This window comes from Canis aureus, chromosome 13 (genome assembly GCF_053574225.1).
Source record: "Canis aureus isolate CA01 chromosome 13, VMU_Caureus_v.1.0, whole genome shotgun sequence".
NCBI lineage: Eukaryota > Metazoa > Chordata > Mammalia > Carnivora > Canidae > Canis > Canis aureus.
Window position 1 is genome coordinate 52291300 of NC_135623.1, and position 25999 is coordinate 52317298.

Sequence of the window (25999 nt, forward strand, 5' to 3'; positions counted from 1 at the left end):
AGGGCTTGTCTTGGGTGGCTGCAAAATAAGTAGCTCTCTACACCAGAATCTTAAAAGTTTACAGAGGGGCCTTAACTGGGTTCAGTTATGTATTCAGTCCAAATGGCCTCAACAACAGCTTACTCTCTCAAAGCTATGTCCTTCAAACAGCTCTTACTATGAGAATGGCAGGCAGAACATAGATTTCAGGGACAGGGAAGGTGGTGAGGAGCCTCCAATTGCCTGAATCTAACTGTAGGGTCAACCAGGGCTCACACCTCTTGATGGCCTCCAGCAAATCTGGCTAAATTAAAACTCGGTCATACTTTGTATATTCTTATCTTGACTTTTTCAGTCATAATAGACCTTGATGAATATAAAATAATTTTAAATAAAATTAATTGAAATAATAAATACTAAGTTATCATTTATTGATTATTTTCTGCCTTAGTCTGGATTTCCCAGAAAGCAAAATCTAAGGTGAAAGGTGATCTGCTACTCTTTTATTTGGGAGTACAATGTCCAGGAAGCAGGAGGGGAGGAAAGAGAAAATGAGTCAATGGAGAGAAAACAAATGTAAATAGTTTACACAACCTCTCGGATCTTTCTGTCTTCTGTAATCATCTCCCAGTAGGCTGTATAAACTACTAACTCAGAACAATCCACCCAAGGCGAGAAGGGAAGAAACATTTATCCACTAGTTAACATCTCTCATGGACACTGACACTAATATCCCTGTATTCCTGGGTTGCCCATGCATGGGGACCAAGTGACTCTTGTCCTGTAGTGTCTCACATGTCAGCAGCAAAAAAGGACATCATAGAGTAAAAGGTGAAAAGCACACAGCATAGGCATAAAGCAAAGCACTGTCATATTTTTCTCTTTTGAAGTCAGTGCTGCAACAGCTCAGTGTATCAAGTGTTCAAATACTCTAGAAAGAAGTAAATCCAAAAACATCTGAGTTGTCACATAAAAGGTATCTGATACAGCCCACCCCCTTGCATTGCTCAATCCATTCACACAATATACACCTATATACACCTCCTATATAATAACTCAGGTCTTTCTTGTTAAAACAAAATGTCTTCACTTGTTCCCTAGTGAAAGATATAAGACTAATTAGTCAGGGTCCTTTTCAAAGTAGTGACCACTTTGGAAACAAATTAAAAGGAAAACACAACATATCAAAAGGCATGGGATCCAGCAAGATAGCACTTAAAAGGAAATTTACAGCACTAAATACTTATATTAGAAAAGAAGAAAGATATCAAATCAGTACACTCAGTATCTTCCTTAAGAAACTAGAGGAAAAGAACAAATTAAATCTAAAGTAAACACTAAAAAGAAAAAAAAATTACTGGCACTTGGCTGGTACAGTCAGTAGAGAATGCAACTTCTGATCTTGGGGTTGTGAGCTCAAGCTCCACATTACATGTAGAACTTACTTTAAAAATAAAAATAATAATTTTTTAAAAAAGAAAAAATTAAGGAGAGAAGAAAAATCAACAAAAAAGTAATAGAGAAAAATTTAAAAATCAAAAACTGGTTCGTGAGATCAATAAAATTGATCAACTACTAACTATACTGAACAGGAAATAAGTGAGAAAAATACAAAGTATTAATATCAGGAATGAAAGTGGTCACATAACTATAAAAGTCACGGGTATTAAAATGATAAAAGAATATTTTAAACAAATTTTGCCATTAAACTTAGATGAAATGGATAATGCTCATTCAAGAAATAATAGATAATCTGAATATTTATTAAATTTGTAGGAACATATATTCACACAATCACACAGTGACAATTTGTGGCACAAATGACCTCACTGCTGGATTCCACCAATATTTAATTCTATACAAACTTTTCCAGGAAATAACGAATAAGGAAAATGTCCAAACTCAGTCTATAAAGTCAGCCTTGGGACGCCTGGGTGGCTCAGCAGTTGAGCATCTGCCTTCGGCCCAGGGTGTGATCCTGGAGTCCCAGGATTGAGTCCCACATCGGGCTCCCTGCATGGAGCCTGCTTCTCCCTCTGCCTATGTCTCTGCCTGCCTCTCTCTCTGTCTCTCATAAATAAATAAATAAAATATTTTAAAAAAATAAATAATAAATAAAGTCAGCCTTAACCAGATAACAAAATCAAAGTTATTATAAGAAAAGAAATTTACAAACCAGTATTTTCTTGGGGTTGTATACAAAAATTCTTTTAAAATTTTTGCAAATGAATTCCAACAATACATGAAAAGGATAATATGTTGTGATTAAGTGGGATTTACCTCAGAAACACAAAGTTAATTTAGCAGTCAAAGATCAGTCAATGTCATGGAAGGAAAACTTCCCAACTCTTTCTATGAAGCCAGCGTTACCTTGATCCCAAAGCCAGACAAAGATCCACCAAAAAGGAGAATTACAGACCAATATCCCCCATGAACACAGATGCAAAAAAATCTTACCAAGATACTAGCTAATAGGATCCAACAGTACATTAAAAGGACCACAACCTCACCAAGGACCAATCTCACCACAACCAAGTGAGATTTATTCCTGAGCTCCAAGGGTGGTTCAACCTCTGCGAATCAACCAATGTGACACATCACATTAACAAAAGAAAGGACAAGAATCATATGATCCTCTCAGTTGATGCAGAAGAAGCTTTTGATAAAGTACAGCATCCTTTCTTTATTGAAACTCTTCACAGTGTAGGGAGAGAGGGAACATACATCAAAATCATGGAAGCCATATGCTTTTTGAAAAACCCACAGCGAATATCATTCTTAATGGGGAAAAACTGGGAGCTTTTCCCATAAGGTCAGGAAGATGATAGAGATGTCCACTCTCACCACTGCTGTTCCACATAGTACTAGAAATCCTAGCCTCAGCAATCAGACAACAAAAAGAAATAAAAGGCATCCAAACCAGTGAAAAAGAAGTCAAACTCCACTCTGCAGATGACATGATATTTTATGTGGAAAACCCAAAAGATTCCACCCCAAATTGCTAGAACTCATAAGGAATTTAGCAACATGGCAAGATATAAAAATCAATGCACAGAAGTAAGTTGCATTTCTATACAATCACAATGAATGAGAAGAAAGAGAAATTAAGGAGCCAATCCCATTTATAATTATACAGAGGAATAAGCCTAACCAAAGAGGCAAAGGATCTGTACTCAGAAAACTATAGAACACTCAAGAAAGAAACTGAGGGAGACACAAAATAATGGAAAATGTTCCATGCTCATGGGTTGGAAGAACAAATACTGTTAAAATGTCTATGCTATCTCGAGTAATCTGTACATTCAATGCAATCCCTATCAAAATAACATGGACTTTCTTCACAGAGTTGGAACAAATAATCCTAAGATTTGTATGGAATCAGAAAAGACCCCAAATGGCCAGAGGAATGCTGAAAAAGTGGCATCACACTGTCTAATGTAAAGCTCTATTACAAAGCTGTGATCATGTGTGGTACTGGCACAAACACAGACACAGAGATCAATGGAACAGAATAGAGAACCCAGACATGGGCCCTCAACTCTATAGTCAACTAATCTTTGACAAAGCGGGAAAGAATATCCAAAGGAAAAAAAAAACCGTCTCTTCAACAAATGGTGTGGGGAAAATTGGACAGCCACATGTAGAAGAATGAAACTGGACCATTTCCTTATACTATACACAAAAATAGACTCAAAATGGATGAGAGACCTAAATGTGAGACAGGAACCCATCAAAATCCTAGCAGAGACCACAGGCAGCAACTTCTGTGACCTTGGCCACAGCAGCTTCTTCCTACACACATCTCCAATGGCAAGGGAAACAAAGGCAAAAGTGAACTACTGGGACTTCATCAAGATAAAAATCTTCTGCTCAACAAAGGAAACAGTCAACAAAACTAAAAAGAAATCTATGGAATGGGAGAAGATATTTGCAAATGTCTTAACAGATAAAGGGCTAGTATCCAAAATCTATAAGGAACTTATCAAACTTAACACCCAAAGAACAAACAATCCAATCAAGAAATGAACAGAAGATATAAACAGACACTTCTCCAAAGAAGACATACAAACGGCCAATAGATACATGGAAAAAATGCTCCACATCACGTAGTATCAGGGAAATAAAAATCAAAACCACAATGAGATACCATCTCATACCAGTCAGAATGGCTAAAATGAACAACTCAGGAAATGAAAGGTGTTGGCGAGGATGTGGAGAAAGGGAATCCCTTTTACACTGTGGGGATGCAAGCTGGAAAACAATATAGAGGTTCCTCAAAAAGTTGAAAATGAAGCTACCCTAAAACCCAGCAATTGCCCTACTAGGGATTTACCCCAAAGGTACAAATGTACTGATATGATGAGGTACCTGCACCCCAATGTTTATAGCAGCAATGCCTACAATATCCAAACTATGGAAAGAGCCCAGATGTTCATCTATAGATGAATGGATAAAGAAGATGTGGTTGGGATCCCTGGGTGGCTCAGCGGTTTAGCTCCTGCCTTCGGCCCAGGGTGTGATCCTGGGGTCCCAGGATCGAGTCACACATCGGGCTCCCTGCATGGAGTCTGCTTCTTTCTCTGCCTGTGTCTCTGTCTCTTTCTCTCTGTGTGTCTCTCATGAATAAATAAATAATTTTTTTTAAAAAAAGATGTGGTATATGTATTTATACACACACACACAATGGAATACTACTCAGCCATAAAAAAGAAATCTTGCCATTTTCAATGACATGGACGGAATTAGAGGGTATTATGCTGAGCAAAATAAGTCAATCAGAGAAAGACAATTATAAGATCTCCTCATATGTGGAATTTAAGATCATAGTGGAAGGGAGGGAAAAATAAAACAAGACAAGATCAGAGAGGGAGACAAACCATAAGAGATTCTTAATCATAGGAAACAAACATTTTTTGAAAGGACAAAAAAAAATCAATGTAATTCACCACAACAATAGAATAAAAAGAAAAATCATGTGATAATCTCAATAGATACAGAAAAAGTATTTGACAAAAACCTTCACTCCATTACTACTTTTTTTTTTAATTCCCCAGGAAACTAAGAATAGAAATAACTCAGTCGGCTGAAGGGCTTCCACAAAGAACCAACAGCTAACATCATACTGAATATTGTTCACCTAAAGTAGGTAACAAGGCAAGAATGTCCACTTCTAATCAGCATACTGGAGGTTCCAGTCTGTGCAAGAAGGCAAGAAAAAGAAAAGTTAAATAATGTAGAAGGAAAAACTAAAATGTTATTCTCTTTTTTTTTTTAAGATTTTATTTATTTATTCATAAGAGACACAGAGAGAAAGAGTGGCAGAGACACAGGCAGAGGGAGAAGCAGGCTCCATGAAGGAAGCCTGATGTGGAACTTGACCCCAGGTCTCCAGGATCACACCCTGGGCTGAAGGCAGGCGCTAAGCCACTGAGCCACCCGGGCTGCCCTAAAATGTTATTCTTAAACACATAACCACTTATGTAGCAAATCCTACAAAAGCTACAAAAAATTATGGAATAAGTAAATTCAACAAGGTAACAGGGTATCGAGTCAATATACAAAAATCAGCTGTGTTTCTAAGTGACAGCAACAGACAATTATAACTGATATTAGGATACAAATCAGTTACAATAACATCAAAACATAAAAGATGTAGGGATAAATTAGAACATAGGTATATGACTTAACATTTATACACTGAAAGCTTCAGTAAATGGAGAAATATACCATATTTATGGATTGGAAGGCTCATTATTCCAAATATCAATTCTCACCAAATAGACTATAGCATCAATCCATTCCTAATCCAAATCCAAGTGACCTTTTATGTAGAAATTGACAAGCTTAGTTTTATATTTACATGGGAAATCATACCTAAAATAGCCCCCAAAATCTTTTGTAAAATATACAAATCTGGAGGGACACCTGGGTGGCTCAGTCAGTTGCATATCTGTCTTTGGCTCAGGTCATGATCTCAGGGTCCTAGGACTGAGCCCCAGGTAGGGCTTCCCTGCTTGGTGGGGAGTCTGCTTCTCCCTTTCTCTCTGTTCCTCTCCTCTGCTCGCATTCTCTGTCATAAATAAATAAATAAATAAATAAATAAATAAATAAATAAATAAATAAATAAAATCTTAAAAAAAAAAAGAGTACAAATCTGGGATATTCCCATAGCACTACTTGATTTCAAGACTTATAGTAATTGTAATCAAGACAATGGGGTATTATTATAAACAAATAAATTACTGGAATGGAATAAAATTCAGAAATACCCCACACATACATGGTCAATTCATTTTCAACAAAGGATGAAGACAATGCAGTGTGAAGAAAGGAGAATTATTTCAGTAAGTACTGCTGGAATTACTGGATAGCCATATGTAAAAAGCTATTAACCTCAACTCACTTCACATCATTTACAAAAATTAACTCAAAATAGATAAAAGATTAAATATAAGAGCTAATACAAAACTTCTCAGAAATTTTAGGGAAAGATCTTCATGGCCTTGAGTTTGAAGAAGATTTCTTAAGAGGACACAAAAAGCACAAATGAAAAGGAAAAAAGTCAATAAATATGACTGTCAAAATTTAAATCTTTGTCCTTTTAAATTCAGTTATGAAAATTAAAAGGCTAATCTCAGACTAGGAGAAATATTTGCTAAATATATATCTGATAATGGCCTTATATTTAGAATCTATAAGGTACTCTTAAAACTCAATAATAAAAATGAGGCACCTGGGTGGCTCAGTCAGTTGAGCATCCAACTCTTGATTTCAACTCAGGTCATAGTCTCAGGGTGTTGGGATCAAGCCCTGCATCAGGCTCTGCACTCAGAGGGGAGTCACCTTCTCTCTCCTTCTCTCTTTCACTTTGTCCCTCTCTCTTGAGCTCATTCTCTCTCTCTCAAATAAATAAATAAACCTTTTTTAAGAACTTCAAAAATAAATAAATGATCCAATTTTTAAAAAATATTCAAATAATTTGAACAAACACCACCAAAGAGGTGAAAAAATGCTAAAGACCATTTGTTGTTAAAAATATATAAACTAAAACCAAATGAGAAATCACTACCCATTAGAATGACGAAAACTAAAAAAGATTAACCATCAAGAACAGGCAAAGATGCAACTCATATACAGCTGGTTTGAATGCAAAATGGTATAACTATTTTGGAAAAAAAAATTCAGTTTTCTAAAAACTAAAACTACATCTACCACACCACTCAAGCCTTCCACTTCTTATTTACCCGGGTGAAAAAAAATGCATATGTCCATGCAAAGATATATACACAAATGTTTACAGAAGCTTTAGTTGTAATAACCAGAATCAGAAAAGAACCCCAAAGTCCATCAACAGGTAAGTGAATGAATAAATTTTGCTATATCCACACAATGAAATACTATTTAGCAATAAAAATAAACTTGATATTCACAAAAATATGGATGAATCTGAAAATAGCTATGCTGAGTGAAATAAGCCACACCAAGAAAACAGGCCATACAATTCTTGAAAATGCAAACTAATCTATAATGGCAGAAAGATCCATAGTTACGTGGGCAGGTTTTTAAAACACAGGTTGCACCCAAGCCCTACTCCCAGAGTTTCTGATATAGTAGGTCTGGGGTAGGGTTTGAGAACATCCATATCTAACAAGTTCCCATGTGATGCCCATGCTGCCTAGACCACTGTCTAAATAGCACTGCCTAGAGGAACTTACTGCATGACAGTGTTCTTTGTCAACAATTGTCCAGCATCCTAGAAACCTTTGTGAAACCTGTACCAGGGCAGTAGAAAGCAGATGTAGCCTGGAGTTGGATGGAAGATAGAGGATATCAACAGAAAAGAAGAGATGATGGGTAGACACCTAATAAAAAGAGAAAGAAAACCTTTTGAACACACACCAACAAAGTGGTCAAGTAGAAAGACACTTCTTTTTAATCACACAGACATGGGTTCAAATCCCATGCATGAAGCTATCTGGTGCCAAAAACAAAACAAAACAAAACAAAAAAAACCATATTTTAAACCCTTTTCTCATCTGCAAATGGGGATAATGATTTTTTAATAGAATTCTTGTGTGTGTTCTATGTTGAGTATACATTTAACACCTACATAAGAAGAACCAACACATAAGGAGAACCAATAAAATAATAGGGCAGCTCCTTGCACACAAGTTTCTGAATTTTAGAGTATAAAAGGAAAAACCTGGATTGTTTTTCCAAATTTCCTGTATATTTTTTCCCATAAGTGTTATGAGATTTCAGTCAAGTGTTCACATATTCCAAAAAGGTTTGCTTTTTCTTCTCAGTAGAAAGTAGAAGTAGGTGGCTTTGGGATCTCTTCCTCCTTTAAACTATTTGAAGATTAAGAAAAAACCATCTCCACTAAGAGCTTGAATAAATGAAAGTACATCTAAACTATATTTTCCAGAAGCAGAAGAAAATGGTGCCTGACAGACTTGGTCTAATCCGGCTCCATAAAGAGTCCTCTAACAGAATTTGAGGCTGGCATAAAATCCATTGCTAATTTCAAGCAACAGGTTAGGCTGCCACTTTGCATCCACCTCACCTCTTCCACCCCAAGGAAAATTAGTTTAGTGTGTAGGAATTTGGGATAAAGGCATTTCCAACTATTTACATGTTAATAGCAGCATTCTTCAAGGTCCAGTGTGTGGGGAAGGGAACAAACATAAGTCTCATCCTCTCTCCAGCCCTCTTCACACCAGCATATGGATGCTAAAATCCAGGTTGAAATGATTTAGGTTTCTGCCTCTTTACTCCAAAGTTCACGCGACACATCAATTATGTTTCCCTACTCTCAACATGGCATTCATTTCTTGTGCCAGGATTTATTTTGATATTCCCAAAGTTCTCAAGTCTTTGTTTTCCAACTATTGTCTGCCTTCTTGAAATAGTGCTAAGTTGGCCCAGGAGTCCATCCTGTTAGCATCGGATGAGAAGATGACATATTTGTAGCACTGTCCACAGTAGGACAGCAAGGAGGTAAAGTAAGTTCCCTGTCAGTGCTGCCTTTCCCATCCTCCACCATCTCAATCAATATCATACATGCTTCCAAGCTTTCATCACTCCCTCTAAGCAAAGACAAGATCACAAACCAATAACCTTTTTTTCTATTTTTAAACCTTTATTTTCTATAACAAAAGTATACCTACATCTTTTTAAAATATCAAGTTAAACCAAAATGTTTATAATGAAAGTGATCATACAATTTCTTATCCAACTTGGGACACTTTTGTCTGGCACAATATCAAACCAAATGGAAAATGGAATATGGAACATGAAGCATAAACCAGAACTGTCACGGGTAAACTAATATATATTGTTGTTCTACTTCTAATGAAAAACAGCAGTTCCTGACCTAGTCCAAAACCTGATCTCATTCTCTTCTACCACTGTAACCCTTCTAGCTATTTTTCCTGGAAAATGTCTCCATTTCTTTAAGTAATCTAATTCTTTGACTAGTTCTTGATTAATCAATTTTACACTGTAACTATTGATTTCCTATTATGATAGAAAAGGACTGAGTGCTCTTATACCACTATCTTCCTTCCTCCTCCTTCTAATATAATTATTTTACTATTTTAGTTAAATGAATAATTGATGTTTACAAAATTAACCATGTAAATACTATTCACTGTCAAGTAATATAAAAGCATTTTATTAAATGATTACATTGTCTTTTTTTTCATTGTCTTTCTTATACTTTATTCCTTTTCCTGAATTTAATAGTTGCCTTGCTTCTTGATTTACATAATTTTCAATACACATATCTTCATTTTTTCCCAAATGCTCCACCATATCTGCTATGTGCTCTCCCCACTCGTACTCTCCATGCACTATTACATCATATGTTCTATCAAGCCCCCCTTATTTCCAGGCCATCTTCTTCCTGGAGCCCCCAATCCTCTTGCTCCGCTCTGATCTAATCCCATGATTGCTGCCCAGGCATCATCTTGAACACTCTTTTTATTGCTCTTTTGAGTTGTATTCACTGTTTCTTGAAAAGCATTCCTGTTCTTGATTTGTTTCTTCACTGTGATGAAAAACATTCACTGGACACTTTCAAAGAATGCATGAGTGCATGAATCCTCACATATGCAAAAGTGTCTTTATTTTAGCTAACGTTCTATTGATCAAATGACCAGATATGGATTAGTAAGTGGGAAGTCACTTTTAGTCAAAAAGCACACTCTGATGCTTATGCCTTTATGAATGAGGTGATTTTATTTTTCCTCTATGGAAAGTTTTAGAATCTTCTCCTGTATCCCTGGTCCATCATTAGGTGGTTTGGAGTGAATCTTTTTTCAGTCATGCTACTGGGAACTCATTGGACCCATATCCATCCATTTTTAGAAGTATTATTCTATTACTTTGTGATGATTTCCTAATTTTGTTTTATCTGTTCTCTATCTCTGTAACTCCTTTCATACAAATGTTAGACATTAAAGATATACTCTGGTCTTTCATTGTTTTTCTAAATGTCTTTTTCTCCTTTTTTCACTCTCTAGGAGGGTTCTTTGACTAACTTCCAGCTATTTACATAATTCTCTATTTCAGCAATTACATATCAAACTTGCAAAACTTCTCTTTTTCTAATTTCTACTTCTCCATAGCTTCCTTTTATTGTTTTCTGAGTATAATAATCTTTGCCTATTTCTGAATATGCAGAGTGAAATGTTCCTTGTCATTCCTGAATTACCTTTGTTTCTTTGGGTTCATTTCATGTTTATTCTTGTCTCTGTTTTTGAAAAGAAGCTGACAGTGGACACTAGTCCATGACTGTCCATTTGTCTTTAACAATAAGACACTAAGGCACCAAAGATATGATTGGAAATTCTCTGATTACAAATGAAAATCATTAACTAGAACTTTAGGGTGTTCTGGAGTAGAACTTCCACTTACGCCATTCTAAGAGCCCCCCATGTCAGTGTGTGGGTATTCCAGTTACCTAATGCTGCATACCAAGCCATCCCAAAATGTAGTGGCTTATGACAAAAGCAACATTTATTTTTCTTATGAATCTGGACTTGGAGCAGTGCTCATCAGGGACATCTGGTCTCTGCTCTACTTGGCATCATCTAGAGCAGCTCAAGGGCTGGGAACTGCAATACTTAGGGATCCTCAGACAGGTGTCTATCTCTGTGCAATCTCTCCAAGTAATCTCTCCAGCGTGGCAGTTTCGGGAAAGCCAGACATCCTACATGTTGGCTCAGGGCTCCTAAAGTATGTGAACTGAGAGAGAGAGAAAGGTCTCCAGGTAAAAGCTATAAAGCTATATCCCTTTTATTGTCTAGCTCCAGCAGTTGCAGAACATCACTTTAGCCATACTGGTTCACAGCAACCACACTGGTTCCCAGATTCAAGGGGAATGTGCAGAGACTGAACATCTCAGTATCCCCATGGAAGAATGGTCAGGATATGTGTATTTCCCACCTCACAGGTATATATATATATATAATTATAACTTACACTTGGAAAATAAAACTGCCTCAATTTGCCATTTATTTTTGAGGACTTTTAATATCTCCAAAAAAAGTGCTTTCTGATCCCCCTTTTGGGGGTGGGGGAAACAGACTCGTCCTGCAGGTGTTCCATGAGTAGAGAAGAGCAGAGAGAAGGTAGTGTCTGAATCTTCAGCCTCTGAAGTTAAACTCTCCACAAAAGAACACGCTGGTTTTCAGTTAAAATGCTAGATGCCTGCCTTCCTGCCTGCATTTTGGATTCTGAATACTGACTTTCAAATAATCTTTGTATTTTCAGTAGTGCCCTCTTTCAGAATCTTAACCTCCAATGGCTCTGCCAGGAACATCAACACTTTTTTCATTAACACTCCCCTTCTCATATTATGGCTTTCTGTCTGTTTGGGTCTATATGATTTTTACTTCTTTACTACCACTCAACTGGTCTCAGGAGGAAGAGGTAAAAAAATATATATATAGTCAATCAGTCACCTTTAACTACATCCCAAGGCCCCAACACGAAAGTCTATAATGCAGATATAAAGGCCTTTGGCCTTGTTTTGAAGACCAAAGCTTCAGACTTTAAAAGGAAAACACTAGTAGTACAGGATAAGTTAGATTCCTTGATACAATTTGCCCTCCAGTTCCCTGCAATGTCACCTGCAAGCAGCATGGCACAGCGATTACCAGACTGCCTCTTGGAAGCAGGATGACCTGTCCCCAGGTTTCCATTCTATTCTACAAGTCTCACCAGCAAATGACTTAAGATTTCAGCACCTGTAAAGGGCAGCTGGTACAAGCTACCTCACTGAGCCATTTTACAATGGCATCTAATGTAGTTAGAATAATTGCTGGCAAATAGTGAGCACACTACATTTCAGCTGTCAGTATCTGGCAACGATCCCAACTCATTCACACTTATTTTAATTCTTCCTTCAAAATGCACTCTTGGAAAATTTCTACTTATGTTTTCACCAAAAATTCTTGTCCTTTTTTTCTCTTCAATCTATAAACTCAAAAAAATCCTTAACTACCTTCAGTCTACTGCAGCATTTACAATATATTTGGAATCATTTCTTTATATTGCTTGAACACCTTTTAGGCTGTATACCATTTAGAGCACAGATAAGAGAGAATAAGCTCAAAAGGAATTTTAAAACTGATTTGACTTACTCATTTAAAATCAATTCTTATTTTTTGATTGCTTGAACAACATCTACCATAAAGTGTATTTCAATGTATGTACAAAGAAAGAAGGAAGGAAGGAAAGAAAGAAAAAGAAAAGAGAAGAGGAAAGATGAGAAGAGGAAAGAAAAGAAGAAAAAGGGGGTAGGTACCTGGGTGGCTCAGTGGTTGAGCATCTGCCTTCAGCTCAGGTCATGATTCCAGGGTCCTAGGATCAAGTCCTTCATTGGGCTCCCTACCGGGATAAGGGAGCCTCCTTATCCCTCTGCCTATGTCTCTGCCTCTCATGAATAAATAAATAAAATCTTTTTAAAAAAGAGACAGGGAGAAAGGGAAGGAATCTAGTAATTGTCCCCCGGGTTTTGGCTCATTTCCATTCTCTGTGTACAGGGGAATACTTACCAATAATTTTTTGAATTTTTTTAGCCATACATATTGAATATTAATCCATGACAATGTCTTGGATTTTTCTCTGTGGTCAATTAATATTTGTTATATATTAAAGAGAAACCTATTGTGGAGAGTTTTAGGATACATCGGTTATAAAGCTTAGATCTCTGGGGATTACAAAATCAAAAGGAAAGAGGCAACCAAAGCTAACAGAGGAAACCTGATTTACAGCCTTCACCTGACCAGTGGAAATGTCTGCAACAGCAGAAAAATCTATGTACGTTGCTTAGATATTTGTGGTTTGACGCTAATTCATCCATTGATCCATCAGTCTGATTTTATAGACTCATATTTGCAAAGTATACTTTTTTAATCTGCTAAATGGATTTTTCCTTTATCATTCAAGAAAGGTGAGAACCAACTTCTGTAAATATTTCCACTCTTTGGAATAGATTACATTAAATGTCCATTAAAATCTGAGGATATGCATTTAGTGTGCCCCTTAGTAGACTATAGTTAATTACATGCAGTTACTGCTGTGGTTACATTTGATGGGGTAGGGAGAACACACAAAAAGAACTAGAAAAACAATATTCCTCATACAACAATTCTCTATCATGTTTAAGTAGCCCACACAGAATGTTTATAAAATATGTGAAATGCACAGAATTAATCATTAAAAACAAAAAAAATGACATTTCTTACATCATTTTTACATATGACAGTGCTAGGAAATTTTACACTGAAATCAAAATATATGTAGAACAAATGCTTCACAATCCTATCTTTGTTTTTCAAAGTCACTTATAATTGCTTGCCCACTTGTTTTTCGGATGATTCACGGATGTGGATTGCCAAATAGGCCAGAAGTACAGGAGAAGGCTCCTAAGTAATTAAACCCATGGTGCAGATTGAAATAACATTGTTTTCATCTTTTATTTCTTCCAGAAAGAAAAGTCAAATGTTCATATTCTCTAAGAGAATACACACTTTCAAGACTTTTCAAGTTGTGGATTTTAAGTTGTCATAAATAACTCTGAAGTGGGAGGGAGTATGCTCTCTGTACGTCTCTATATTGTCTGCGGAAGCTGAGGCAAAACCAGAGACAGACATGATGACTTCCAATTCTTAAAGGTATAGAAACTTGCCTTCTAACCATCCACAAATGAGAATCAATCAGACAGCCAAAGTAATTTCTCGGTTTAATCAGCATCTTTCAAAGACAAAATGGAACCATCTATAGCCAACCTCTAAACTTTGTGAAATATGAAATGGCTGCTATTAACAGCCCTCCCTTCTTATTGTACCAGATAGTAATGGGTTCTCAGTGACAGGAGTAGCAGAGGACAGCTTTCTATGACCATTAAGCTATAAAAACATGTACAAAGATATTCAGTACATGCTAGAATATAAATTTTCATCATTAGCATGAAGATCCATATTGCACACAAATAAATAAAATAAAATAAAAGTGCTCATCATGACAATCTACTCTGAACTGAGTTCTAAGTTCTGATGAGCATCCTACAGTGGGTCTGAATTAATCAGGGTGAAAACATGACTTTTTTTTTACAAAACAAACTACTGAAAAACATCTAATTCACAAATATGAGATAGGAATGTCTAGGGAAACAAATAGAGTTGGATCTGATGCAACTCCTTAAAAATTATGATTTTCACTGTATAGGAACCCCTCAGTGCTTCCCATAAAACTGAGATATTTTGTTAATATTTATCACCAACATTTATTGCCATTTTATTGCCTAAATTTGAAGGCCTAACAAATTTTCAGATAATGCCCACAATATGGATCCAAGAATCCACACTCCATATGACCCTAGAGGAACATACTACATGACCATAGAGGAACTTACTACGTGGCAGTATCTTTCATAAATAACTGCCTTGACTCCTAGACATCTTTACAGAAGGGATACTGGGGCAGTAGATGGCAGAGGTGTTACACAAGATTGGAATGCAAGAACATATTAGTGGGACAGAAGAGACAGTAGGTAGAAGCCAAGTAGAAAGAGAAGAGAAAACATTTAAGCATGTACAACAAAGTGATAAGGTAGAAAGAATACCTATTTTTGGCATAATGGACAAGATTCAAGCTCACATCTCATCTCTGGTGCTATGCATGATTCTAGCTGGTGCAAGACAGATATTCTAAACCCTTTTCTCATCTGAAAATGAGGATAATGATTTTTTTCTAATGAGATTGTTTTGTGTGTTCATGTGGGAAATATATTGAAGCAACTAGTATATAGTAAGAAACGATAAAATAACACAAAAGTTTCTTGTATACAAATGCGTGAATTTTAGAGTACAGAGGAAAAGCTTGAATTGTTTTCTCAAATTTCCTTTTTTCCCCTGTTAAGTAGCATGATCTTTTTTGGCCAAAGAGAATGAAGTCAGCTTGTCCTAACTGGATTTCCAGTGACACACAATTCTCAAGTATAATAGGTTGTATTTCTTTTTCTGGATTTCATTTCCATCCCCATATGTACATGATTATGGGATGGGACCATTTTATCTAGTGTAAGAGGCAGCAGCTTTTCATTTCATGAGTGATGATGAACTACACTTTAAACCAATTTTAGTATTTTTTAAAATATTTTATTTATTCATGAGAGACACACAGAGAGAGAGGCAGAGACACAGGCAGAGGGAGAAGCAGGCTCCATGCAGGGAGCCTGATATGGGACTCGATCCCAGGACTCCGGGATCACGCCCTGGGCTGAAGGCAGGCACTAAACCACTGAGCCACACAGAGATCCCCAATTTGTATTTTTTAAGACACCAGAGGATAAATGAAAGAGTTACATTTTTATTTTGAGAGGCTAGAATCAAAGGAAGCCATGAGTTGCTTCTGATAGAAGAATCATTTTTTCTTCTAAGCAAATGTCACCTGTGTGCTTTGGTTTTACATACATTTCTCTCTCCTAGGCCTAAAACTATTGAGATGAATTATTATTTTCTATTTCTATCTATAATAATTTTATTTTCGTGAAATACTACCTGATGCTGAAATGCATTAAGATTATACCACATTTAGAACAAAGCCAATAATACTTTAAATATATATATACACTATGTTACTGGGCAGTTGTCATAATAGACAGCAGTCATTGATTAAACATCTCCTATGTGCCAGATGTTGCATTTGGGCTTTATATCCATTCTCTCATTTCCTTGTAAGAGGGCTGGTGACATCTTTCCACAGCTATCAAGGTTCAAAGGGGTCAAACTGAAAGTCTCCTCTTCACCAAGGTTGACCTGCACTAATTCTTTCCCATGACAGATCAGGCCATAAATCACTTTAGTTAAACCCACGGTTGTTGTCAGCTACTGAACCCACACCCAGAAGGTAATTATTGACAAACATGGGCTACCAGGATCCCAGTGGCCCCTGTCACTCACTCCACCCCACTTCTATTCATGACTGCCTCACCAGCCATGAGGCACAGAGACAGCTCTATAAGGAAGTGATGACAACAGTGTCCCTGTAGGAATGTGTGAAAGTGAAAAGGCATGACCTCTCACCTTTTTAGTCTCCACTGGCTTCTTGCCTTCAGCCTACAAATATGCTCCTCTCTCTTTTCTCCTAAAAGACATCCCTTCACTTCCTTCTCTCTTTTCTTCCTCTGCTGGACTTCTTTCACTATTTATACCTAAACATTTATAAAGACACTCTTAAAATTTATTGGCCTCCAATTATGAACAAGGTATTTGCCATATATTTATTATTTTAAAGATTTATTTATTTATTTGAGAGAGTACAAGTGTAAAAAGTGGGAAGAGGAGCAGAGGGAGGGAATCTCAAGCAGAGTCCCCACTGAGTGTGGAGCCCAACATGGGGCTCCATCTCATAACCCTGAGATCATGACCTGAGCTGAAATCAAGAGTTACACACTTAACCAACTGAGCCACCTTGATGCACTTATTTGCCATATTTTTAAACCTCATGAAAAATCTCAAGGACAATGAAAAAACTGCAGTTCAGAAAATTTCACAACTAGGGTTCAAATTCAACATCTGTCTGAAGCCAAGGCCCAAATATTGCTTCCTGCACCACCACAGAACCTCCTAGAGATGTCCAAACCAGCTTAAACCCTTCCTCACCAGATCAGAATACAGGCCAATCCTCTACCACAAATTGACATTTTTAATTTTTACTATAAAGCTGAGTTATCAAATGCAATTATCTCCTGTGCTTTTCATGTGGTTAGAAGTGTCTTCATATATTGTTAGAAGATGTCAGAATCATCTTTTGGAATGTTCCCTTTGAGGACAAGACCATGACCATTTAATTCTGAATCTTTAGTCTCCTTACTCAGAGATCCATAAGAAGAAAACTTTCAACAGAGGATAACAAGTCTGAAAGACAAGAAAAAAGAGGGGTGGAGGAGGAACAGAGGAAGATGAGGAGAAATGGGCAGTTAGGAGGGGCCTCCATTTCCAAGCCTAGCAAGTAACCATTTTTATTTTATTTTATTTTTTTTGCCTTCTTATTTTTATTTTTTTTTATTTTTATTTTTTTTTATTTTATTGGTGTTCAATTTACTAACATACAGAATAACACCCAGTGCCCGTCACCCATTCACTCCCACCCCCCGCCCTCCTCCCCTTCTACCACCCCTAGTTCGTTTCCCAGAGTTAGCAGTCTTTACGTTCTGTCTCCCTTTCTGATATTTCCCACACATTTCTTCTCCCTTCCCTTATTTTCCCTTTCACTACTATTTATATTCCCCAAATGAATGAGAACATATAATGTTTGTCCTTCTCCGACTGACTTACTTCACTCAGCATAATACCCTCCAGTTCCATCCACGTTGAAGCAAATGGTGGGTATTTGTCATTTCTAATAGCTGAGTAATATTCCATTGTATACATAAACCACATCTTCTTTATCCATTCATCTTTCGTTGGACACCGAGGCTCCTTCCACAGTTTGGCTATCGTGGCCATTGCTGCTAGAAACATCGGGGTGCAGGTGTCCCGGCGTTTCATTGCATTTGTATCTTTGGGGTAAATCCCCAACAGTGCAATTGCTGGGTCGTAGGGCAGGTCTATTTTTAACTGTTTGAGGAACCTCCACACAGTTTTCCAGAGTGGCTGCACCAGTTCACATTCCCACCAACAGTGTAAGAGGGTTCCCTTTTCTCCGCATCCTCTCCAACATTTGTTGTTTCCTGCCTTGTTAATTTTCCCCATTCTCACTGGTGTGAGGTGGTATCTCATTGTAGTTTTGATTTGTATTTCCCTGATGGCAAGTGATGCAGAGCATTTTCTCATATGCATGTTGGCCATGTCTATGTCTTCCTCTGTGAGATTTCTGTTCATGTCTTTTGCCCATTTCATGATTGGATTGTTTGTTTCTTTGCTGTTGAGTTTAATAAGTTCTTTATAGATCTTGGAAACTAGCCCTTTATCTAATATGTCATTTGCAAATATCTTCTCCCATTCTGTAGGTTGTCTTTGAGTTTTAAGTAACCATTTTTAACTAGTGGCTAATTAGGTATACTTGGTTAGCTCCAACCAGTGTTATAGTCCACCTAACCCTAACAACCCAGATCCCTGGCCTCTGACTAGCTTGGTACTCTCTGTTTCAGGACTCTTGCATCTACTCTTTTCTCGGCCTAGACTACTTTTTCAAATACCCAAATGACTCTGTCTCCTCTCACAGGACATTATTCAAATGTCACTTTCTCAGTAAGACCTTCTTTGATTTTTAGTTTTAAAATTATAACACCTACCCCTCCAACCATTTTTTCTCTTCTTCTTTACTGCTTTATATTTCTCCACTATATTGCCAATGCCCAAGCAAATCTGGCATCCAGTAAGTGACCTAAAATGTTTGTCGAATGAATGGATGCACTGAAGGTTAAGTCTCCCTCCACCCAACTCCTCTCATTATGAAGCTAAATATTCACTAATGTGATACAGGCATACCTTGTTTAACTGCCCTTCACTTTATTGTGATCTTTTTGATACTGCATTTTTTTTTTTTTCCAAATTGAAGGTCTGTGGCAACCCCGCATGGGGCAAGTCCATCAGTGCCATTTTTCCAATAGCATTAGCTCATTTCAGATCTCTGTGTCACATTTTGGCATTTTAAACTTTTTCATTATTATATTTGTACAATGATCTGTAATCAGTGATATTTATTACTACTGTAATTGTTTGGAGGAACCACAAAACACTTCCATATAAGACAGCAAACTTAATCAACAAATATTGTGTTTGTTCTGACTACTACACCAACCAGTTGTTCCCCCATTTCTTTCTCTCTCCTCGGGTCTCCCTATTTTCTGAGACACAACTATTTTAAAATTGAAACCAAAGGCCAGTTCATTAAGTTTAAGGAAAGTAACCATCTCCATAACATCAAAGTGCAAGATGAAACAGCAAGTATTAACAGAGAAGCTGCAGCAAGTTACCCAAAAGATCCACCTAAGATAATTCATGAAGGTGGCTACACTAAACAACTGATTTTCAATGTGGATGAAATAGCTTTCTATTGGAAGAATATGCCATCTAGAACCTTCATAGCTAGAGAGGTAAAGTCAATGTCTAGCTTCAAAGCTTCAAAGCATAGGCTGACTCTTGTTAGGGGCAAATACAGCTGGTGACTTCAAGTTGAAGCCAAAATTCCTAGGGCTCTTAAGAAGATTATACTAAATCCACTAAATTTTATGCTAAATCCACTCTACCTGTACTCTATAAATGAAACAACAGAGCCTGAATGTCAGCCCCTCTGTTTACAGCATGATTTCCTGAATATTTTAAGCCCACTGTTGAGAACTAATGCCCAGAAAAAAAGATTCCTTTCAAAAAATGACTGCTCATTGACATATTTTGTACCTGGTCAGCCAACCTGAGGTTGATGGACAGTGAGATGAATGTTGTTTCATGCCTGCTAACACAGCATCCATTCTGCAGCCTATAGGTCAATGAGTAAGTTCAACTTTCAAGTCTTATTATTTAAGAAATCCCCATTGTTTAAGGCTGTAGCTGCCATAGATAGATAGCTGCCTTTGATAGATTTGTGCAAAGTCAATTGAAGATCTTCTGGAAAGGATTCACCATTCCTGATATCATTAAGAACATTGTTGATTCATGGAAAGAGGTGAAAATATTAGTATGAACAGGAGTTTGGAAGAAGTCGATTCTAACTCTCAAGGATGATTTTGCAGGATTCAAGACTTTAGTGGAGGAAGTAACTACAGATGTGGCAGAAATAGCAAGAGAACCAGAATTAGGAGTGGAGCCTAAAAATTTGACTAAATTGCTGTGATCTCCTAATGAAACCGTAACAGACGAGGAGTTGCTTCTTATGAGTGAGCAAAGAAATTGGTTTCTTGAGATGGAATCTACTCCTGGTGAAGATGCTCTGCAGGTTGTTAAAATGACAACAAAGGATTAGAATAGTCCATAAACAGTTGATAGAACTGCAGCAGGGTTTTAGAGAACTGTTCCTATTTTGAAAGAAATTCTACTATGGGTAAAATGGTATCAAACAGCATCACATACTACAGAGAAATCATTCATGAAGGGAAGAGTCCATTGATGATGCAGCAAACTTCACTGTTGTCCTATTTTAAGAAGCTGCCACAGCTACCCTAACCTTCCAGCAGCTATCAGCATGGAAGCCAGACTCTCTACCCACAAGAAGACTATTAGACACTGAAAGCTCAAATGATGATTAATGCTTTTCAACAATTAAAAAAATTCAGACAAAATAAAAAAGCATGAAAGGGGGGTGATGCAGAAGAAGAGGGAAAGAGAGAATCTCAAACAGGCACCACACCCAGCATGGAGCATGATATAGGGCTCAATCTCATGACCCTGAGATCACAACCTGAGCCAACCAAGCCACACAGGCACCCCAACAATAAAATATTCTTGGATTAAGGTGTATTTACTGTTGTTTTAGACATAATTCTACTATGCAATTAGTAGGCTAAAGTTTGGTGTAAATATAACTTTTATATGCACTGACAAACCAAAAAATTCATTGGACTTGCTCTACTGTGATATCTGCTTTACTGCAGTGGTCTGGAAACAAACCTGCAGTATCTCCAAGGTATGCCTGTATATTCTGGGCACAGCCAGATTTTCCCTGAAATGGCAGAACCATACCTGAGTTCAGTGGGGCATCTTCTCCTTGGTCCTGGACTGGTGAGTCACCAGGAAGATTTGTGTTTCAGAGTTACACATCACTCCTGGTCTAGATGCTGATTCTTACCAGGACACCTCTGCCCTAGACACTGAGAGTAACTGTGAATGGCAGAGATAAAAGCAGCTGTTTAAGTAACCAGTGCTTAAAGTCAACTATCAAGGATAAAGAGTTGAAATGGCTATTCTTGGGACGCCTGGGTGGCTCAGCGGTTGGGCTCCTGCCTTCAGCTCAGGGCATGACACTGGAGTCCCAGGATTGAGTCCCACATGGGATTCCCTGCATGGAGCCTGCTTCTCCCTCTGGCTGTGTCTCTGCCTCTCTCTCTCTGTGTCTCTCATGAATAAATAAATAAAATATTTTAAAAAATTAAAAAAATAAAAAGAAATGGCTATTCTCAATCAGCCTTATCATTTTCAAATTACCAAATGCTAGGCCCACAGGCCATAAATTATAAGGTTGCCTGCTTCAGAAGGACCCATGATATCATCACATTGCCATGTTAATTAGTAATTACCCTAATTCTTTTAAGAGCCAATTTACAGTACTCTATATTTGGTGCTGTTTAGTGAATATACCTTTTTGTCCACAAAACGTTAAGAGCTCCAACAATATTGTTTTATTCTTTTTGGGAGGGTGGGTACTTAGTATACTTAGTATACTTGGGTTAAACCTCAATGAAAATGAAAGAAAGATTTATAAAAGTTATTTCCCGTTTTATAAATTGTTCTTTCCCAAGAACAATTTATACTGGGGTCTATGGCAGGGGTTAAACACAGAGTATGCTTACAGCTCAGATTTCACAAGAAGAACACATGGTGTGTCTCCAAGGAATGTCAAGTCCAAGAAGCTGAAAGGGAACTTGAGAAAAATTAAACATGTGCAAATTTTAGTTGTATTTTATTACAAAGCAAACAGGAAGTCTGACATTAAATGTAGCAGCCTCATACGAGTTTCATTAGAAAGGTTTTCATTTAGTGAAACCACGGTAAAGTTATAGAAATCTCAGTAGATGGCTAAAAACCTAAAAGACAAAGAAAATTCTAATAAAAGCTTATTTTTAAAGTTTAATAAATTTAGCTACAACAATAGGCTGAAACCTGGGGGTAAATCCAGCAATGAGAGCAAACCTAGTCTCTGGAAACCTTCCCAGATTCATCTCAGCAGTCAAAAGCAGTTCCTTGCCTCTTGTCTGGTGAATTAAGGCAGCTTCACAATGATGCACAAAAAGTCAAACTCAAAACTGTAAGGTGCTAATTTTAAATTTTACCACACTTCTGAAAGCAAAGTGAAGTTCCACATGTGGTGACTTGGATAAGACTGAATGTGTATTGTTCATGAGAATTTTACACTGGTTTAGAACTTTATGAATTTAAAATGGAATCGTTTAAATAGATTACTTGTCAATACCAGGGTTTTCCAAAATGTGGTCCTAAGACTACTCAGCCAGAATCACCAAGGGGAGGAGGATATATGGGGATTCTGGTTAAAAGTGAAAATCCCCCAGGTGTTAGCCCTAGACCTATTGAATACAGAATCTCTGAGATTAAGGCCCTAGGGTTCCCCATAATCCTGATGACTTGCTAAAGTGTAAAGCCATCACTAGAGTGGGTCCCAACTTTAACTGCATATGGGAACACATGAAAAGCTTTAAAAGTAAAGCCTGATCCCATACCCAGAAAGTTTGTTGAGTTATTTGGGATGCAGCCTGGATGTTGGGATTTTTAAGAATCATCCTTGGATGCAAACTTAATTACTGTAGGAGAGTCTCTTCCCAGTAATAGTCTCTTCCTCCCACTCATGCAGAAATATATCATGAATCATAAAATAGCTATTATCAAATAGGCAAATTTCTGTGACTTATTTCTAAAACACTGCTAAAAAGCTGAAATTATTCTCTGATTTTGTGGGGCAACCCAAGGATTTGGGATATAAAGTAGTTCAAATAAACTGTGTGAGGTGTGACTTAATTATTGCAGATAAAAAGAGAAAACTGAACAGTCAAGTTATAGACTTTACAATCCCTGAAGATAAACCAGAGAAACAGATTTCACAGATCTGTTAGAAACCATTTTGTTCCTTCAAAGTTGACAAAGGAGTTGGGTCAGGCTTTGTAATTTGTGGCTGCAGTCAAGCATTATTCAATATTTTTAAACCTTAATTATTTTATTTATAAATCAAGGGTATCAGTGGTTAATAACACCCAACATTGATTGATTTCTTACTATGTGTCAGGCACTGTGTGAAGCATTTAAATACATTACCTCATCTATTGCTATGTGATAAGTACAATTATTAGCCCATTTTATAGAATAGAAAACTGAGACTTGGCGAGGTTAGATGTCCAAGGTTACACAAAGTTTTAAGAACTTCAAAGCATATGTTCTTAATTCATTTGATAATACTATAGATTTAAATAAAGATCCAGTAGTCATCCTATAGTCACAGAGAGAAAAAAGAAAAAGAGGAATATATTTATTTCAAACCAAAAAAATGATTCTTGGATCATACCAGATGACCCAAACTCTGATGAGTGAGTCCCTGTTCCTGAGGTTGCAGTGCTTCTTTTGGTAAGTACAGGAAACCTGAACATTCTTCAGTGAATCCCACTCACCTGGGAGCCTGCAATAGACCACTTTGTCATGGAAGGTAAAGGCTTCTATTTTAAACTACCATCAACTGTCACACAAATCCAATAATTTGAAGGAATAAAGACTTTGTTTGGAAACCAGAGAGGAAATCTCAAAGGTCTATGGGGACAATAAACCACAAAATGACATGTATTAGAGGTCGTCTGCCTATTTGATGGGAGTCCCAGGTCTCAGGTGTTCACATGTATACGTATGTTCGATGATCTTCATAGGCCAGTTGCTTTCATTGCTAAACTGGACCCTTGTCTTATTAAATACTTACAGAATAGATTCCTTTTTAATGCTATCTTTCACAATTAGATTTTACTGTAGAATGTATTGTCACATCATTTTTTAAGATGTTTAAATGTCATGGGAGGAGTAGGCTTACAATACTAAAAAAAAAAAAAAAAAAAAAAAGCAAAAAACAATGCTGGTGCCCAGTGGACCAATGACCCTCTTCAATCATCTTGGGGAAAGGAGAAACCCCCCCATAGCACTTCCATCAAATGAAAGTACTGCAGGCTAGAAGACAAGTGGGAGAAATAAAAGCATTTGCTGATTTCCAGATTCAGTGCCTAACATCTTTTCATCAGCTAAGATATTTTTAACCTAAGAAAAAAGCAAGGAATCCTGATTTCTTAGCCCTTTACACTTCTTCTTTTTTTTTTTTTTTTAGATTTTATCTGTTTATTCATGAGAGACACAGAAAGAGAACAAGAGGCAGAGACAGACAGAGGGAGAAGCAGGCTCCATGCAGGGAGGCTGACGTGGGACTCCATCCCAGGTCTTCAGGATCAGGCCCTGGGCTGAAGGCGGCACTAACTGCTGAGCCACCCGGGCTGCCCATTCCTTTCCACTTCTGATTCACCATGGCCCAAGCAAGTTGCCACTTTGCTAGGTTAGTCCCTTCCTCTTAAAAATGGAGGTAATGATAAAGTGTTTTAGCCACTTAATCCCAATAATGGTGCTAGGATTAATGAGAGTGTTTTAGAAGGGAAAAAAAAAGTCTTTGGTCAAAGATGTGCGGTAAGTACAATACTTTATTATTAATAATAATAATGGGCCTTATGCTACTGATGCCTGGGGAGCACACCATTCCCTTCTTGGCCTGCATTAATACTTGGACCCAAGGGTGTCAATTAGTGCAAAATGTATGTACTGAAAGTCACCCTAGGGGCCTAAAGGAGTTCATCCTTCTCCAAAAGGCGACTAATTTACCCTCCCCCCAACACCCTTCCTACACAAAGCTCCTGTCTGCTATTATTAGTGTACAATAATAGTACACTGCATCCTTCTTACAGGTGAATTGAGCTCCATGTGCTTCCTCCAATTTGCTTAATAGACTATAAAGGGATTTGAAAGCACTGTTGGAATAATACCTTCTATTTGAATATTTGCTCTTGCTTGACTAGAGCAGCCACAAACTAATGATGATTACAATGTGATGGTTTGTAATTGGTACAATTTCCTATCTCACTGTCAAGATAATTTTTTCCCAGTGCACAGAATAAGTCTGTTCTCTTCCAATGTCATACTCTAAAAAATCGCCCTCTTCCTCCTCAGCTTCTTTTCAATACCTTTTGTATTTTGATCAACATAGCATGTTTTCTGCTCCCTTCACTAAAAAAAACAAACCTTCCCACATTTTAGCACTGAAGCCACCAAGATGCTGGTTCAGTCCACAAGATTCTAGACTCTATTTACCAATTTTTTAAATCATAATGACCATCACAAAAAATCATTACAATTTTAGCCTAACAAAGTCAATTAACTTGGCTCAATCATCCCCTGTATAGCCATTCTCTCCCTCTCTTTCATCATAAGTATCAGTATCAATGTTACATAGAAGGTAGAAAATCCCAAGGAACTCTTGCAATCAGCAAATCATCTGACCTTTACCAAATTAATGTCTCAGTGGTCATTCTTATTCATTTTAATGTTTGTGGCTATTATGTGAGCTTAAGAGCATGACAAGAATGTACATCATGTTGAAAAACCTAATAAATGTAAATGCTGCTTACAGTGCATCTTATGGCAATTTAGGAAGCTCAGACAGTAGAACCACCTTAGCAATAATCTAACCCAAAATTTTACCTTAAGATAGAATAATCAAAGCCCAGCAAGGTGAAGTGGCTTTCTCAAGATCTTGTCTA

At 37.2% G+C, this 25999-nt stretch overlaps 1 long non-coding RNA gene across 1 annotated transcript; it reads right to left on the reverse strand.

The window, feature by feature from the left end:
• Positions 1-16870: 16870 nt before the first annotated feature.
• LOC144282512 (uncharacterized) lies at positions 16871-22142 on the reverse strand. The gene is made up of 3 exons (XR_013350973.1): positions 22004-22142; positions 21177-21314; positions 16871-17411 (listed from the first exon to the last, which is right to left on the reverse strand). It is a non-coding gene; the product is annotated as an uncharacterized LOC144282512 (long non-coding RNA).
• Positions 22143-25999: the final 3857 nt, after the last annotated feature.